This window comes from Rattus norvegicus, chromosome 4 (assembly GCF_021556685.1).
Source record: "Rattus norvegicus strain SHRSP/BbbUtx chromosome 4, alternate assembly SHRSP_T2T, whole genome shotgun sequence".
Classification (NCBI taxonomy): Eukaryota; Metazoa; Chordata; class Mammalia; order Rodentia; family Muridae; genus Rattus; species Rattus norvegicus.
The window spans coordinates 134,834,458-134,850,911 of record NC_141537.1 but is presented as its reverse complement, the minus strand read 5'-3'; the positions used below and the strand labels follow the sequence as shown (position 1 = coordinate 134,850,911).

The 16,454-nt window shown below is 43.1% G+C and overlaps 1 long non-coding RNA gene across 9 annotated transcripts in view; it reads right to left on the bottom strand.

Moving 5' to 3' along the window:
- Nucleotides 1-12,673: 12,673 nt before the first annotated feature.
- LOC102555697 (uncharacterized) overlaps nucleotides 12,674-16,454 on the bottom strand; it is a 61,302-nt gene continuing 57,521 nt past the window's right edge. For 3 of the 9 annotated variants that reach the window (XR_015686089.1, XR_015686094.1, XR_015686097.1), the window contains exons 5-8: nucleotides 14,930-15,090; nucleotides 14,258-14,487; nucleotides 13,491-13,611; nucleotides 12,674-13,047 (exon numbers count right to left, since the gene is read on the bottom strand). This is a non-coding gene — a long non-coding RNA (uncharacterized LOC102555697). The remainder of the gene's footprint in view (nucleotides 13,048-13,490; nucleotides 13,612-14,257; nucleotides 14,488-14,929; nucleotides 15,091-16,454) is intronic. The other 6 variants (XR_015686095.1, XR_015686091.1, XR_015686096.1 and 3 more) reach the window with 3 other exon arrangements.

The window sequence follows — 16,454 nt, the reverse complement described above, 5'->3', positions numbered from 1 at the left end:
GAGTACACAGCCAGAGATTGAATTTGGGGGGAGGGGGTTGCTCTAAACCGTCTGCCACACTCTTTCCTCACCCCAAGGACACAAATCTCAAATCAGATCTATCTAGGATCTGAAGCTCAGCTTACAGCTATACCACTAGCACCATGCGAAAGCAGACACACCCAACTGTGTGCAAGCAGAGACTGTGGAAGTCAAGCTGGGACATATCCAAAGGACATAACCAGTCTCCCCACCACCCAGACTGAGGTCAGCATCTGCCCTGTGCTTCATGGTCTTGGAGTTCATGTCCATCAGCACTTTAAAGTCACCTGGAACTCAGGACCATGATGCTAAGAGTCACCCCACAGGATGCAGGTTTCCTTTCAGGGTAAAAAAAAAAAATGTAGTTCTCAATACCTAGGAGAACCTGTATGGTACCCATCTTACCTGAGGAAAGAGAGGCAGCTCAGGAGACATGCTGGGCTAGTTTCTGGAGGGGCATGAAGAAGTCCCAGGCCTGTGCAGGCTGCCTATGGCAGGAATTAGAGAAATCTTGGGCCACTGCCTTGGAATCCTGCTAATATAGGTAGGAGAGTGATGCTAGCATGCAGAGAGAATGGTGTAGTGGCAGGGGTGCCTGTGTGGCCGGACCAAGCTGTTCCTGTGCCGATCTGCACTAGAGAGTGATATACTTTGAGCCTTCATAAGACAAATCCCCACAGCCTATGGAATTACCGTCTAGGATCCCTTAAGGCGGGTGCATAGGTGAGGGTCACTGACACTGTCTGCTTGGCAGCTTTGTTCCACCTTCCAAAATACTATGGATGCACGCAAGTTTGCCATTAAGGGTCCGCATCCAATTTCAGATCAGGCTCCTTCCTTCTCCGCCTCTAACAGCTTGAGGACACTTTAGAACATTCCTCCTGAAGCTGAGAAGTAAACAGTCCCCTAAGGTTGGGTCTTTAGGGATTGGTGGCAGGCACAGTAAGAGACCAGCACAGAAATGATAACCAAAGCCCCTTCAAGTCGTACCTCTCTCCGTGAACGCATAGAAACCTGTGCTTCTTAATTACACCAGGAGTCCATTAGGAGAGCTAAACGCCTTAAATGAGGCTCCAGGAACAACGACTTTCTGCTGCAGGATTAGCGGAGAGCCTGAGACTTCGGCCAGCCGAGCACAGGATGCTAATGAGAAACCTTTAGATTATGTAGGTTGCCTTGGAATCTGTAATAGATGCCGCCTCTCTCCCGGCCACTATGGGTAAGGAGGCCCAGGGCAGCATTTCTACATGTAATTATCCTCCGATCCTCACCTTGCTACTAAGAGAACATGAACTTTACTGCGCTGTTCCTCACCAGTTTTCATTTTACTGCACAAGCCAAGGTGCATTCCATCAGGAAGATGAAAGGGTTCAGCATCCGAGCCTGTCAGCCATTTCCACTTAGGAATTTAGTGAGGCTCCTAAATCACGGCAGAGGCTCAGCTTCCGATGCCTTGCCCCTTGTGGGGGTTTCAAATATTCCCCTGCTCTCCGGGTATCTTGGTGCAGTCACGCTAATAGAAGCCATTTAATGCAGTCTTAAGGAGGTAGAGGTTTGAAGGATTAAATTTCAACACGAAGCTCCTTATCGTAGAGAAACATCCCTTCCTTGCAGATTTCCTGGATTCGAGACTTGCTTGCTTCTCGCCCAGTAGAACGCGCCATCCCTGATAAAGGGTGAAGATTTAGAAATTTGTTACTGTTGCTTTTTAATCTCAGTTCCAGCGAAGATGGGGCCATGGGCAAGATCAATGCTAATTCCAGATTAGGAGTGCCGGTCACCATGTAAAAATATCAATGGGTCCTGTTCCTTGATTCTTGGAATGCCTTGGTTTAACCAAGGTACAGCCTCTCCCTCCAGTCCTGGATACATTACTATCTTCTCACACACACACCTCAACCAGTCAGTGTGCAAGTTCTCCTAAAGTTCCTTGTTAATGGATAGGGGGATGGCTTATTTGAGGAAGAGCACTCACTGTACAATCATGAGGTCCTGAGCTCAAATCTCCAGGATCCATGGAAAATGCTGTGTGCGGCCACCAGCACTGAGAGGAGCAGAGAAAGATCCATTGGAGTTTGCTGGTAGTTCTTGCAATAGTGAGAGACCCTCTATCAAGGGAATCAATGGAGAATGATAAAGCAAGACACCTGATGTCTTCACTTAGCCTCCATGCACTAACACACACACACACACACACATACACACACACAGAGAGAGAGAGAGAGAGAGAGAGAGGAATATGCAATGTTTTCTGTTACAATTCCCTGATCCTGTGCTCATTTATTCATTTATCCCCAGTGCCTGCATTAACTCTGGTGGATTAGCACTGTTCTATACCATTACTATAACAAACACCAAGGCTATGTATCAGCTTAAAAATCAGAAAGGTTCATTTGGGCTCACACTGGGGATATTTCAGTTCATGACTGACTATTGCTTCTGGTCCTATGGCTGCACATCACGGTGGGCCTGTATGATAGAGTAAGCCCTTTACCTCCTGACTAGAACAAAATCCAAAAAGAAAAGAGAGAACACCCTATAACCAAAAGACCTCTCACGAGGTCCCACTTCTTAAATGCTTCACCACCTTCCAACAGCCACCTGGGGAACAAACACCCCACACAGGAGCCAGTGGGAGTCACTTATGCAAATGAGAGCAGTGACTTCATCCTAGTTTAGACCCTCCTCATCAGCTTCCTAATTCATTTCTTTAATGTTTCATTAAGGAGCTCTTACTGCATAGCGGGACTGAGTGCTGGCTATAGGCATTCACATGCCCCCATGGGGAAGAGACATCACACAAAAACATACATAAATTGTTGTTGTGTGACAAATAAAAATGCTACCTAGGTTGATGGGTGTAGCATGTCGCAGAGGTTCAGTTGTTGGAATGTGTGGTGGCTTGAATAAGAATGGCTGCCACAGGTTCCATGTATTTGAATGCTTAGTGTCAGGAGTGGTACTATTTGAGAAGGACTAGGAGGTGTGGCTTGTTGGAGTAGATGTGGTCTTGTTAGAGGGAGTGTGTCACTGAGGGTGGACTTTGAGGTTCAAAAGCCCATGTTATGATCAGACTCATGGCTCCACCTGCATATGTAGCAGAGGATGGCCTTGTTGGGCACCAAAGGGAGGAGAAGCCCTTGGTGCCGCCAAGGCTGGACCCCCTTCCCCCTAGTGTAGGGGAATGTCAGGGTAGAGAGGTCAGAAGGGGTGGGTGGTTGGGTGGGGGGAAGGGGATAATATTTGAAATGTAAGTAAAAATATCCAATTTTTTAAAAAGCCCATGTTAGATGCAGTCCCCTACCCACTCCTGCACCTGCCTTTAAATGAGGATGTAGCTCTCAGCTACTGCTCCAACAACATGCCTGCCTGTGGACCATCATGTTTCCTACCATGAAGATAGTGAACTCGACCTCTAAAACTGTAAACAAGCTCCCAGTTAAATGCTTTCTTTTATAAGAGTTGCCTTGGTCGTGGTGTCTCCTCACAGCCATGGAAACCCTTACTAAATTAACATGCAACACCTATTTCATCCTTAGAAGACCTAAGAGCTTAGCATCTGGTAAGGCCAGGGACCTGGGGACTCCCAGCCATACCAGCTGTAAACTTCAGACGAAACACAGAAAGAAACGTAAGAGTAATGAGCTGACTGAGCTGCTACAGCAGACATGGATGCTCCAAACTGGGGAGAAAAGAAAGGAAGACCATTTGCCAGCCGTCTCTATGACTTAAAGCCCAAAGGCAGACTCGGGTCAGCTATACTGAACGAATGAAGGCATTCATCACTGTGAGGGGCTTTCCAGAAAACGTAACAATGGAGCGTAACCTTTTTCTGCCCAGACTGTTTAGTTACAATACACCTTTTCAATTTATAAAAGCAATAAGTGCTGCCATTTTTAAAATATCAAAAATCAAAATAAAAGAATAGCAATTTTATTGTTAATGTGCATACATTTATCCTTTGATTTAAAAAGATATATTAGAAGCCTACCAAAGCAGAAGTGATTATCTAAGAATCACCTGGTGGTTTTCAATTTTTCTACATTTGTAGATGTTCTGAATAATCTCTATACCCCTAGACTAGAGCAGCTCTTGGGCCTCATCAGAGAAGTTTCTTTGTGCAGTGGGTGATGGTTATCACAGAGACTCACAACTGGTCAAAGTGAAGAGAGTGAGTGTGTGTGGATTACTCAGCCACAAAGGGGGACATCTATATCATACCTTGGCCCTGTGGGGCTCAGGAAGAGATGGACAAAAGACTGGAAGAGTCAAAGGAAAACCTAAGAAACACAATGATGGCAAGTCCTACTGCACCCGTGAACTCACAGCAGCTGCCTTTTGCTGCTCAAGATCAAGCCAGTCAACATGAAAGCATGGAGGGGGAGGGGCTCAGGAGTCCCTGCCCCCAGCTAAGGAGATGCTAAGAGTTGATGTTCTGCAAAAGTGGGAAAGACTTTTTCTTTAAGAGCATGACCACATTCCGATGAAAAGACAGCCCCACGTGAATGAGGATAAGCAGCACAAAGGTTTTGTTTTGTTTTGTTTTCTGTCTTTTGTTTCTTTTATGATATTAAGTTTAATGTTGCAGGGGAAGGGATGTCTCTGGGAAGATTGAGGGGGAGGGACAGGGATTAAACATGATCAAAATATATACTATGAAATTCTCAAGAATAAGGTATTATTAAAATTATTTTGAACAACTAAACTAATATTATGGGTAACAGTTTGTATATATGAATATACGATATAGTCTTAAATGTAACTCGATGCATGTAACAAAAGGCAGCTAGAACACTGTGCCCCAAGACAGGTATATACGTCAAGTTCTTGTTCTTTGGTTCAGTCTGGCAGGCCTCTTCCCGAATTATGGTCCACGATGTTTCTCCCTAATTTGTGGGGAAAGAGATCATATAAGCTGACCTTGGAGCCCAAGGACCCAGCTTGAACTCCTGTTGCACCACCATTCACTCTGCTGAGTCTCCTTGTGTCTGACACACAAAGTGAAATTTGCAATGGGTCCCGAGTCTTAGGGTTGTCATTCAGATCAAGAGAATTGATTTTTCTAAAGAGCTTAGAGCATCATTGGGCACTTGGCATTATTTAATAATGTTTATTACATAAAAACTACACGGAAATTATCCTAAGGAAACAAGTGAAAATATTCACTGAAACATCTAAATAGAAAAAAGAAGGGAAGAAAGAAAGAAAGAAAGGAAGGAAGGAAGGAAGGAAGGAAGAAAGAAAGAAAGAAAGAAAGAAAGAAAGAAAGAAAGAAAGAAAAAGAAAGAGAGAGGCATTGCCAATAAGGGGTTAATTAGGATTTCAGGTTCAGAAATCAGAGTACTCAGCTTCACATCCCAGCTCAGTCACTCGCTAGCTGGATGGCTAAAGGCCTTAATTCCTCTGTGCCTCCATTTTCTCGTCTGTCAAATGGAGCCAATGAAAGGTACCAAGTACCTAGTTATTTAAAGCCCTATAAAGCTCTCAGACAGCATCTGGAATAAAGGATGCTCTGTAATTAAATATGCACTCTTACAGCAGGATGTTGCTACAGTAATGGTTCATCTATGTACAAACAAAAAACAACTGAGGGGTAGGAAGATGACTCTGTGGATAAAAGCATTCCCTGTACAAGCAAGAGGACCTGAGTTCAAATCCTCAGCATCTGTGTAAAATGCCAGGCTCCCCAGCACTGGGAGACAGAAGCGAACAGATCGGAAGAGCTCACTAACCATCCAGTCTGGCCTGAAAAGGCGAGCTACCAGGTCAACAAGAGACCCTAGCTCGGGGTAATAAAGCTAAAAGTGGTTGAGGAAAACACTGCTCTGGTCTCTGCATGTGTGTGCATGACCGTGTGTGCCTGTATACTCACGTGCATGCAACACACACACACACACACACACACACACACACACACACACACACACACAAATGGTATGCACCTGTGAATCTCAGCACCCCTGAAACTGAGGTAGAAAAACAGGAGGACTCAGAAGCACCTTGGCTACATAGTAGCAAGTTCAAGGCCATGCTCCAGCTTATATCAAGACGCTGACTCACCAAAAGAAAAATAAGTAACTAGGTAAGTGAATAAGCAAGCAAACAAATAAACGTCAAGATATATAACAGCAAGTCTGCCGCATATGCTTGAGCAGTGTGAGCCTTGCAGAAGACTAAGGGACCAAATGGAAGCCATAAGTTCCAGGGGAAGCTCTGTCTCCATCCTTCACACAATGGCACCATGCAGGTGCCAGCTGGCTCCCTGATCCTCAGGATCCCGTTCCGGTGGAATTAAATAGGTAGCTGGGTGTGTGGTGGTTTTGTTGTAGTTTGGTTTTGTTTATTGAGACAGGGTCTAGTATGTAGCCCTGGCTGTCATGGAACTTGATGTATAGAACGTGTTAATCTTGAAATCACATAGACTCACCTGCTTCAACACCACAGTCCCGCACCCTGCTGCGCGTGAGTGTGCACACATGTAAGTAAGATCATGGGTTTGAGCTGTCATTGTCCTCTCTCAGAGAAAATGATGCTCTTCTACCCTTCTCATTCCATAAACACCGATGAAGTTTGGCTATGCAATGTAGACAGGGCTGATCGGTGGCTGAGGAAGCAAATCACGACACAGTATTAGACAGGCAGCACCCACTGACACACACGAATACAGGCCAAGAGTCTTTGGTGGAAGCCGGAACTTGAGCGCGTAAGGCAAACCGTCTCTGTACCACACGTTGGATGCTGTTTCTGTGTCTGTCTGTGTTCATAGGAATCTTCTTAAAGTTTTTAAATGTTCGTAACTTGAAGACTATTCCTTGGTGGTAATACTGTAGGTCCCTGTTTTCTTTTTAACTATTTTCTATAATGAATGCATATAACTTTACATTTCGAAAGTATATTCAGGAAATTTAAGCTACACATCACTCATCCACACCCTTGGTTATATTTCATTTTAAAAAAAAATAGACTGGTAAAATATCACATTTATTGGAACAGTTTGCAAGTGAATGTTTTACACGCCCTCTGCCTTCTCCCTTACCCAAACCAACACGAGACAGTGGAAGGTTTATGTTGAGCAAACAACTCAATTTTACCAGGTAGCAGATACGTGCCCCTGGCACAGTCATCACAATAAGCTTCTGCCATGGCGCCAAGCTTACAGAGCCTCATTTCCAAGTTCCAGTTATGTCATGTCGCCAGTGTCCCTCAGGAGTGCTCGGGGAGGCCACTGTCTTGCTTACAGATTATTTTTACCCCTTACATTCCCAGCTGGGATGCACTCAAATATTTTCATAGCTAGAGCAGAACAGGAACACACACACACACACACACACACACACACACACACACACACACACACACTACTGCAGAAATACAAACCAGATATTAAATACAGATCGCACCCTCCAGACTGTCAGCCTGAGGAATGATTAGGGGAAGCGCACCATCCCACAATCTCCAACGTGTTAAAATAATTTAATTGGGTATTTCATGGCACATTTTGCATTATTATGGCTCCCTTTGGAGGCAACAAATGATTTGCTTCAGTAATATAGAGTCCCAAGTAGTGGCATTATGTGATTAAGTAAGTGGAAACATCGCCCATTAAATTCAGCTCAGCCATGCTTACATCCATCTTCTTTCTTTCTTTATAATTTAAATTTTCCTGCCCATACACAGATTCACCTGAGACCATTTTTAAGTCATCTGTTTATGCGACTTTCTCTTCTTGCTTTTTATCCAATTACTGCTGACTTTCAAGTTTCAGAAGTGCAATTTAATTCTCCTTTGTTAAGTGAATTGACCGTTAGGTTCTATATGTCACAGGAAGGCTTGCACTCAATTTCCATATTTACAGTGGTTCTCCAAAACATTTCAAAGGGCTTGTTTTGTGGGCCTCATAGCAATTCGGGTTTATTAGGCTTGAGCACTTGATTGGAACTCGCATAGCCATTAACCAGCGGTCTCATTGAGCCTCTCTGCTTATTAAGTTCAACCATGTATCAGAGGGCAGTGGGAAATAACTTGAAAATTCTAGAACCAACTTTCTTAACCTTACTGAGCCATTGCCCCTCTGCCAGAATATAACAAAAGGTATAGGTCCTCTCCGCCAAGCAAGCATGGATTTTTTTTAAAGTTTTATTTTTGTGTTATTTTTTAAAGGTTGCATATACATACATATCCTACCTAGCAGTTCACAAGACTCACCCTTACTCTTCCCCTATAGAGGTTTCTCAGACAGGGATGATTCTGCTCTCCAAGAGACATGTGGGTTGGTTGTTCTGACTAAAGAGGATAAGGTCCTGCCAGACCCCAGAGTGTAGAAGCCAGTGACATTCACGAACATCCCAAAGCACACAACATCCTTTATAATGCGTAGACTTAATTGATCTGAAACACCTAGAGTTCCCAGTTAGGAATGATGATTGAGAGAGGAGATGCCAATGGTTCTTATGAAATATGAAGACACTGCCTACAGTAAACATGTCCAGAGAATCACTACACATATGGGAAATCACCCGCTCAACCAATTAGCTAACAAAAATTTTACTAAATAAATGTTAAGTCACATACAACAGCCACCGGGGACATAGAAGTAAGGCGCAACCTCTGCCATCTGTAGATGACACTGTCCTGGCTTACTAACATCAAAACCCCATCCCTCATATAATAAGCACCTTACATTGTAGGACTACAAGTTCGAAGTCATCCTGGCCCTATGTAGCGATGGAGACCTTGTCTCAAAAGTTAAGTGAACGGGCGGCGGACTGAAGGAATGAATAGCAAAACTAAAAACATACCATTTTCATTGCAATGTGAGGCACGTATTATACAAGGGATGAGGTTGAATGCTAGTAGGGCAGGACTGTGTTGCTGAGGATAATGAGTGGGTACCATTCTTTGCTAGACCCGCCTCCTACCACTGAGCAGGGCTGGAAGTTGGCAAGCTTGGTAGATACTGGGGCACCACATCATTCTGCTATATACACATAAACATAAACATAACATAAACATAAACAACCCCTAAGAAATAACTTCCTGAATACTGCAGGGTCTTTCATTTTCTTTAATTCTTGAAAATGTGACAGTCTCTGACTAGATTTTTTTTCCTTTTCCCCATAAATCTTCCTTGTAATATTGGTCACTCCTTGCAGCTGACAATGTCTGCTCATCCTAGGTTCAAAAGGCTTCACCCATCCCCAAATGCCAACCAATTATCACGATTAATACTTTAGGTTAGCACACAAACTAGTGGACTTCCCTGTGCCTAATCATACATCTGTCCTTCTCCTTCCTCCCTCTCCCACTGCCCTGCCCTGACCTTTCTCTACCTCCAGCCGGTTCTTCTCTTCCCCCAGTTGGTCCTTCTGATTCGTTATCTCTATTTCCTGTCTCCTTAAGATCCTCTCCTCCCTTTTGGCAATCCCCCTTTTAGTTTTGCGACTTAATAATAGAGACATAAGTCTCACATGTATGCAGACATGCTCATACATTTGAAATTTACGTTCTGTGTGAGGAAAGACATGATGTAATGCCTTTAAGTATCTGGCTTATTTCACTTAACATGATGTCCAAACATCCACTTCTCTGCAAATGGCATGCTGCCATTTTATTTAAGGTTGCATAAAATCCCACTGTGTGTATTAATACATCCATGGTATCCTTACTGTCAAACATGAAATTTTGAAACAGCTGGGGAAAAAAATTCAAGATATATCATAGACAAGGATTTTCTGACTAGGGCTCCAATAACACAGGAAATAATCCCAAGAATTGACAAATGGAATCACATGAAATTAAAAGGTTTTCACATAGCATAGGAAACAGTCATCAGAATGAAGAGGTAGCCTTGAAATAGGAAAAAATGAAAATCCTTGCCACTTGGCACTTTAGACAAGAAACTAATATCTGGGACATATAAAGAACTGTAAAAATTAAACGCCAAAAATGGAAGCATCCAATCAGTATACAGGCTAATCAATCTGAGGCCCCTCTCCCACTAGACAACACCCCAAGGAAGGAACACAAATGGCCAAAAGATGCTTAAAGATGTATTCAATATCCGTAGCCATCGGGGAAATGGGAATTAGAACTGCTTTAAAATTCCATTTTACCCTTTCCAGAGTGTCTACTGATTTGGGCTAAATCGCCTCTAATATTTCCCTGTAAGCACATTGGCTGCGCCTAATACAAGTCATTTATCTAAACCCAACTGGGAACTTCCAGTGACTCTCAGGACTGAGCCCTTGCGCGAGCCTAGAGGGTGTGTAACAGGTTATACTCCCTGCAGTGAGTTCCCAAGCAGGCTGAGTATGAAACTGCTCAGGGCGACACCTCAGCTGCAATGGAGACCTCAGGATGCTGGGCACACCAGCAATGTAGGACATCAGCCAAGAGAGTTGTGGACTCTGTAGGGAGCCAGCCTGGGAGAGCCCATTTCTGCTGAGGGTGGTAAGGCTCTAGTGAAGGGAACCCCCCAACCCAACAAAGCCAAGAGGATAACTTGAATAGAATTACTTTTTAAAAACATTTTCGTTCTTCTTGGCTTTTCTTTTTCTGTGATCCAATCTTTCTATATGACTTTCCTGTTCTTCCTTTATGTCATTGCAAATTGGAACTAATTACATTTCTTACTGTGTTTACATGGGCTTGTGGAGTTTGCCTGGAGTCTCAGAGAGACTTTGGATTTCACAGTTTTGAACAGTTAGTGGGTCTGTTAAAAATACAGGGACTCTTAAAACTGGACTGAACACATTCTGCATGATGAAATGGGCTTTGGGAGAATGTTGTGGCTTGAGTCTGGAACGTTTCCCACAGGCTCATGATTTTAGTAGTTGGCTCCCAGCTCGGGGCACTATTTAAATGCCTTGGGAGTCTGAGCAAGGCATGCATGGCTGATATCCTAAGCAGATTACTAGGGGCATAGGCCCCTGGCTCAGGTCAGGTTCTGGACACTGTGGTGTCCAGGTGTTTCCAGACTGTCTGTATTTTGTTCAAAAAACAAACTAAAACCTCACACCAATTGCAAAGTCGAGAAGAAACTTTACTGAAAGCAATCCTTTCTTGAAAACAACACATAGAGATCAGAATACAGTGCAAGGAAGCGGTGAGATATACAGTAAAGATACTCACGAGCCCTGGTTATTGTTTGGGACTCTCTTTTTTAACATATTATTTTTATTGGTTCTTCCAGAATTTCACATCATGCACCCCATCACATTTATTTCTCAGTGCCCTGCTGTGCCTGCCCCACTCCAACCCCTGTGATCACCCTCCAGAAAAAAATTTAAATTTAAACTTAAAAAGAAAAAAGAAACCCAATCCATGTTATCCATAAACTAGATGGAGCATGGTCAAACTCTCAGGGGCCTGCCCCCAAATAGAACGCAGTCGTTGTCATCCTGCAGCCCTGCCTGGCGCCGTCTACTGTGGAGGGCTAACTTCAGCATTCTTATTGCACGTTGTAAGAGTTCTCTTCAATATCTTCCCGTTTAAGCTGCTACTTTTCTTGGGGGCTGGGGAGGTGTCGGGGTAGGGGTTGTCACAGAAGCCTTCCATGTCCCTTTTCAACTATGCATCGGCAGTCATCGATAGCACTGCAAAACCAACTTCCTTGCTCTTTGTGGTCAGCGAGAGCTCAGATTATGGGCTTCCCTGTGGTTCCGGGCCACAGCACAGACCACAAACACAGCCCTGGCTTCGGGGGCAGCACAGACCACAGACCTCAGGCCTCAGCATGGCTATTCACATCAACATGGCCCTTGGTGGCTGCACTGCCCAGGGACACTAACATGGCTTCAGGCCACAGCATAGACCGTGGACATCCACATGGTCTCTGGTGGAAACACAGGCCACAGTCATCAACACAGACCTGGGGCTTTTTAAAGGGGGCTCAGAAAAGGAAGAGTTTGGTTCCTAAGAGTGTAGTATGTATATTAATAGATTGGATCATACAATCATTTTTCTACTATGTGTGTCTCTTCCCATAATACACCTGATTTTAATCATAGGCATACCTAATTATGCACAGGCATAAGATAATAAATAGAGGACGATCCCTTAAAGTTTACTTGAGAGCAGTTTTACATTGTACATGCAACCAAAGCCAGTTCAAGCTGACTTCATTCCTGATAAGCAGAGCACAATGGAATATAATCTGTCTAAGTTTGATGGCTAATAAGGAGAGAGAGACTGACTGTTCAAACTGGGGCGTGTATGTAGCTTGGTGCAGATGAGGGTCCTAGGTCACTAACAGATGCTAGGTGCATTGCTCAGTACGTAGTACTGCATGTGTGCGTGCCTGGTACCCGTAGGTAAGGCTTTTGGGCTGCCACGTGCATTATTAAAAGAAAGGTATGTGCAGAACCCAAAATAAGTAGAGTCCTGGTTACTAAACTATCCCCTCTGTCTGCTTGTCTCAGTGCTGCCTACTCTCTTTGTTTCCTGTCTGCCACCACGTAAACAAGCCATCACCTCACACTCCTGCCACCATGAATAGAGCCACTCTGCCCTGCCTTCCTCACCGTGACTGACTGAAACCATAAGCCAAAATGTACCTTTCTTCCTCCAAGTTGCTCCTCTCAGGCCTTTGTTCAGTGTCACCAGAGTAGGTAATACAGCATGCAAAACCATAATTACCAAGTAAAGTAAATAATACATTAAAGTATTCATTTCAGACAAGATGGGGTACATTCAGAGGGCTATGGCTAGAGAGTGAAAATAGTTATTTCAGACTGGGAAGCGAAAGTTTCCGGATATATCATGTGATGCAGATTTACATGGCGTTTTGCTGAGGCAAGGCCCGTGGGAGGACACATGTTTGGAGAGAGTATACATAAGACTCAATGGACCGTGACTGGGTGCTTGCAGAGACAGCTTTGCAACACTTCATTGGGTTCACGTCTTTGCTGGTCTTCTTTGTCGTGAGAGGCACACTCGGCAGAGAACTTCTCCTAGGGTCCTGGCTGGTCCTAATCGCTCCCACCGACTTGTCAGAGGCCTGGCTATTTCTGCTGGATTGTGTCGTCACTGAGGATTCGAGACAAATGGAGATGGAATCGCCCTAAAGAACTACTTCTAAACAGGGCCACGTCCCCTTGTCCTATTTACCGTCTTTTCTCCCCTACCTCTGGACAGTGGGCTAGAAGAGGGCTCAAAGCATTTGAGAACCCTTATTAAAAGTAGGTTTTGAAACAAATCTAAGCCTACAAGACTGCTTCTTCAGTGACTTGTAGCACATCGTTTGTTTAAAAAGAAGCATTTACCTGGGTTGCGCAATAAAACTTTAGGATGACTACTTGGTATTTTCAGATTCACTCTCATTTAAAGTGACCTTATTAGTGTATAGACTATGTTCCATAAGACCCATAGGCCACCCCCAAAGCTTCTCTGTTCTCCATGCACTTAGTCAGTCCCCACTCCCTTCCCCCACCTAAGGCAACCGTGCTGTTTTCCATCTCCATTAAACTTACCTCTTCCAGCTTCTCCGCTGCTGGAATCACTCAGCCCAAGTTCTTACTCTGGAGGATGCTCTTATTTATCATGATCTCTGAGGCTCGTTCCCATGGAAACATCTGTTGGTATTTCCAAATTCTGCGAATTATGTCAATACACCATATTATGTTTCCCTGTTTGCCCCCTCATAAACCTATTTGAATTTGTCATAAATAATCCTATCCTGATTGTATATCTTTATATGATCTTGTAGTATTATTTCTTCTGAGTGTTTTTTAGGGATAGGGCTGAGTAATAGAGTCAACCATTTTTAATTTTTTAAGAAACTACCAAATGTTTTCTTGAGGGCCATCCCATTTTATATTCCCAATAGAAGTGTATGATACTTGAGTCTTTCCACACATTGTCAAAATTGGAATAGTACAGCTTTTTACTATACCTGTCTTAGGAATGCATAGTAGGTCCTAATGGTAATTTCAATCTGAATTTCTGTGAAGATTAATGATGTTGAACATATGTTTATGTGCTGATTAACTATATTTTTCAGTGAGATGTTTATTCCAATCTTTTTCTGTCTTTTAAATTGGCTCATGTGTCTTATTGTTATTGAATCATAAGAATTCTTTATACATTTTGCATATAGTTTCTTCTCAGATTAAAGATTTGCAACTATTTTCTCTTAGATTTTTATTTTATTCATTAGTGTTCTCTGCAGCATAATAGTTTTTATCTTGATTTGTATTTTTTTTCTATCAACTGCACTTACTGTGCACTGAGACATTACCTTGCTCTCTTACAAAGCTAACTCAACGTCTGCTCTCTCATTCAGGTATTCACAGCATTCCCATATAATGGCTTATTGATTTGATTGGACAGACATCGGCCGTTGTACTTGTTTTCCTGTTTCTTTTGTTTCCATTCCTCTGTTCTTTCTTAACCACCCTTAGGTGCGTTAGACACAGAACACCCCTTGAAAGTGTGACTCCTGATTCAGAAAGATGAGTAGAAATGAGTCTAATGAAAAGAATAAAGAGCGGTAAGGTTTGTTGCTAGCACAGCCTCACTTTCATTGTGTTTGTCTGTCTACATCCTGACTCTCTCATGACACTGCGCTGGGGTCCCTTGTTCTAGACGGATTGGCCACCAATCATGCCGATGTGCCTACGGATGTGGTGAGCTTTCTTTTCCTTACCATTCAAGGTTTTCACCTTTTACTTTTAAGGGTCTGACTATGTTGTATATAAACCATAATTTCACGTTTAGCCTACGTGGGGCATGCCAAGCTTGCTAAGTGTATCTTTAATCAAATTCGATATTTTCAGATACTGTGTAATATACTCAGGTATCTTTGCTCTGTTTATCCCAGATCCTCATCTGTGTGAGTTGGTGGGAGTCTGTGGTTGATGCCTGAGTTCTCCTCAACTTCAGAATGCCCATGCTACCTTTTCATACTTACTATCTTATGATTTTAATTTTGCTGACTCAGGATTATCAGACTTCAGTTGCTGCTATGGCTTAGTGGCAGTGAATGCAGAGTTCCTGTGTTGAAATTTAGTCCCCTGTGCGAGGTCCTTGAAGGGTAGAAACTGAATCCGACCATGGTGTTTGGAGATGGACCTTTGAGAAGTGATGGTTTAAAAAAGGTCATAAAGAGGACCCGTTGTTATTGAATACTCTTGGCTTTTGGTCCCAAACCACTTTATAAATGTATTTAATTAGATAAACCAACAAGTGTCTTTATAGCACTTTTATGCATATATGCAATGCACTTGAATTATTCTCAATTATTCTCATTACTGATGGCTTTATAAAAAGATAGAGGCTAGCAGATCAGACATACATATATGTGTGTACTCTTATTTCTGATGACCTGCCCCACCCCAGAGACTGCCACCAAGCTAAAATACACATTCTTTCCTTGTAAAGTAGCTTATAACAACAGCTTTGAAATCTTTGCTAACTCCTGAATCTTGAGACATCCAGAGATCATTTCTATTAACTGTGGCTTCTCCCAAACACTTTCCCCCTTCTCTGCGTGTCTCACCAATGGTTCTGAAAACCACACATTACAGACAATACTCAGTACCAATCCTGGATTCTGGTGTTGCATCTTTTTGTCTCTTTTTGTCCAATGAGTAACTTTGTCTAGATCTGTAAAATTCTCCTGCAGTGTATTGTCACTGGGGTCCACACTCAGGTACGTGGGTTCCTACCACACCTGTAAAGCTCAGTGGTCAGCTAATCACAACAAAATGGTGGTGAACTCAAGTGGCAAAGGCACCAAATCTACCCTGTGCTGGTGGCAAAGGACAGGAGCTAGCATTTAAAGTGAACCTGTTCTCAAGTCCGGCCTGGTTTTTGCTTTTGCTTGCTGTTAGACCCTTCCTATAACTCCAGCACCACGGTCATCTTAAGGGGTTGTGCTAAGTCATTTATATTTTGGCAGGTGACAAATATTTTAAAGTACTAAATTACAATTCTTCCACATGTGTATGTATACACACTTATATATAAACACATCTCATTCTGCGTGTATATATGTGTAAATACACATGCTGAAACTTACTTCCTCCTTCACTAGTTCCCATCATTGTGATTGTTATGATTAAGTTATAGACTCTCCAAATTTATAATATGCAAAGTTCCAGGGTTAGGCACGGTGTATTGAGCAGCTTATATTCTCTCTGGTCTTAACTGTATAGTATTAAATCGGCATTCCCAAACATGACGGTACCAAAGCTACTGGGGCTCTGTCTATACTGCTTACCCAGGTGACCACTTTCCACAGAAACACCACTGCCTGACCCACTGTTCCAAACCTAGCATTCCCTGGTGAGGATAATTTGATATGTCAAATTGACTGGGCCATAGAAAACCTAATATCTCTTTAAACTCTGTGTGTGTGTGTGTGTGTGTGTGTGTGTGTGTGTGTGTGTGTGTGTGTGTGTGTGTGGTGTGATGCTTCTGAAAATGATTGGCTT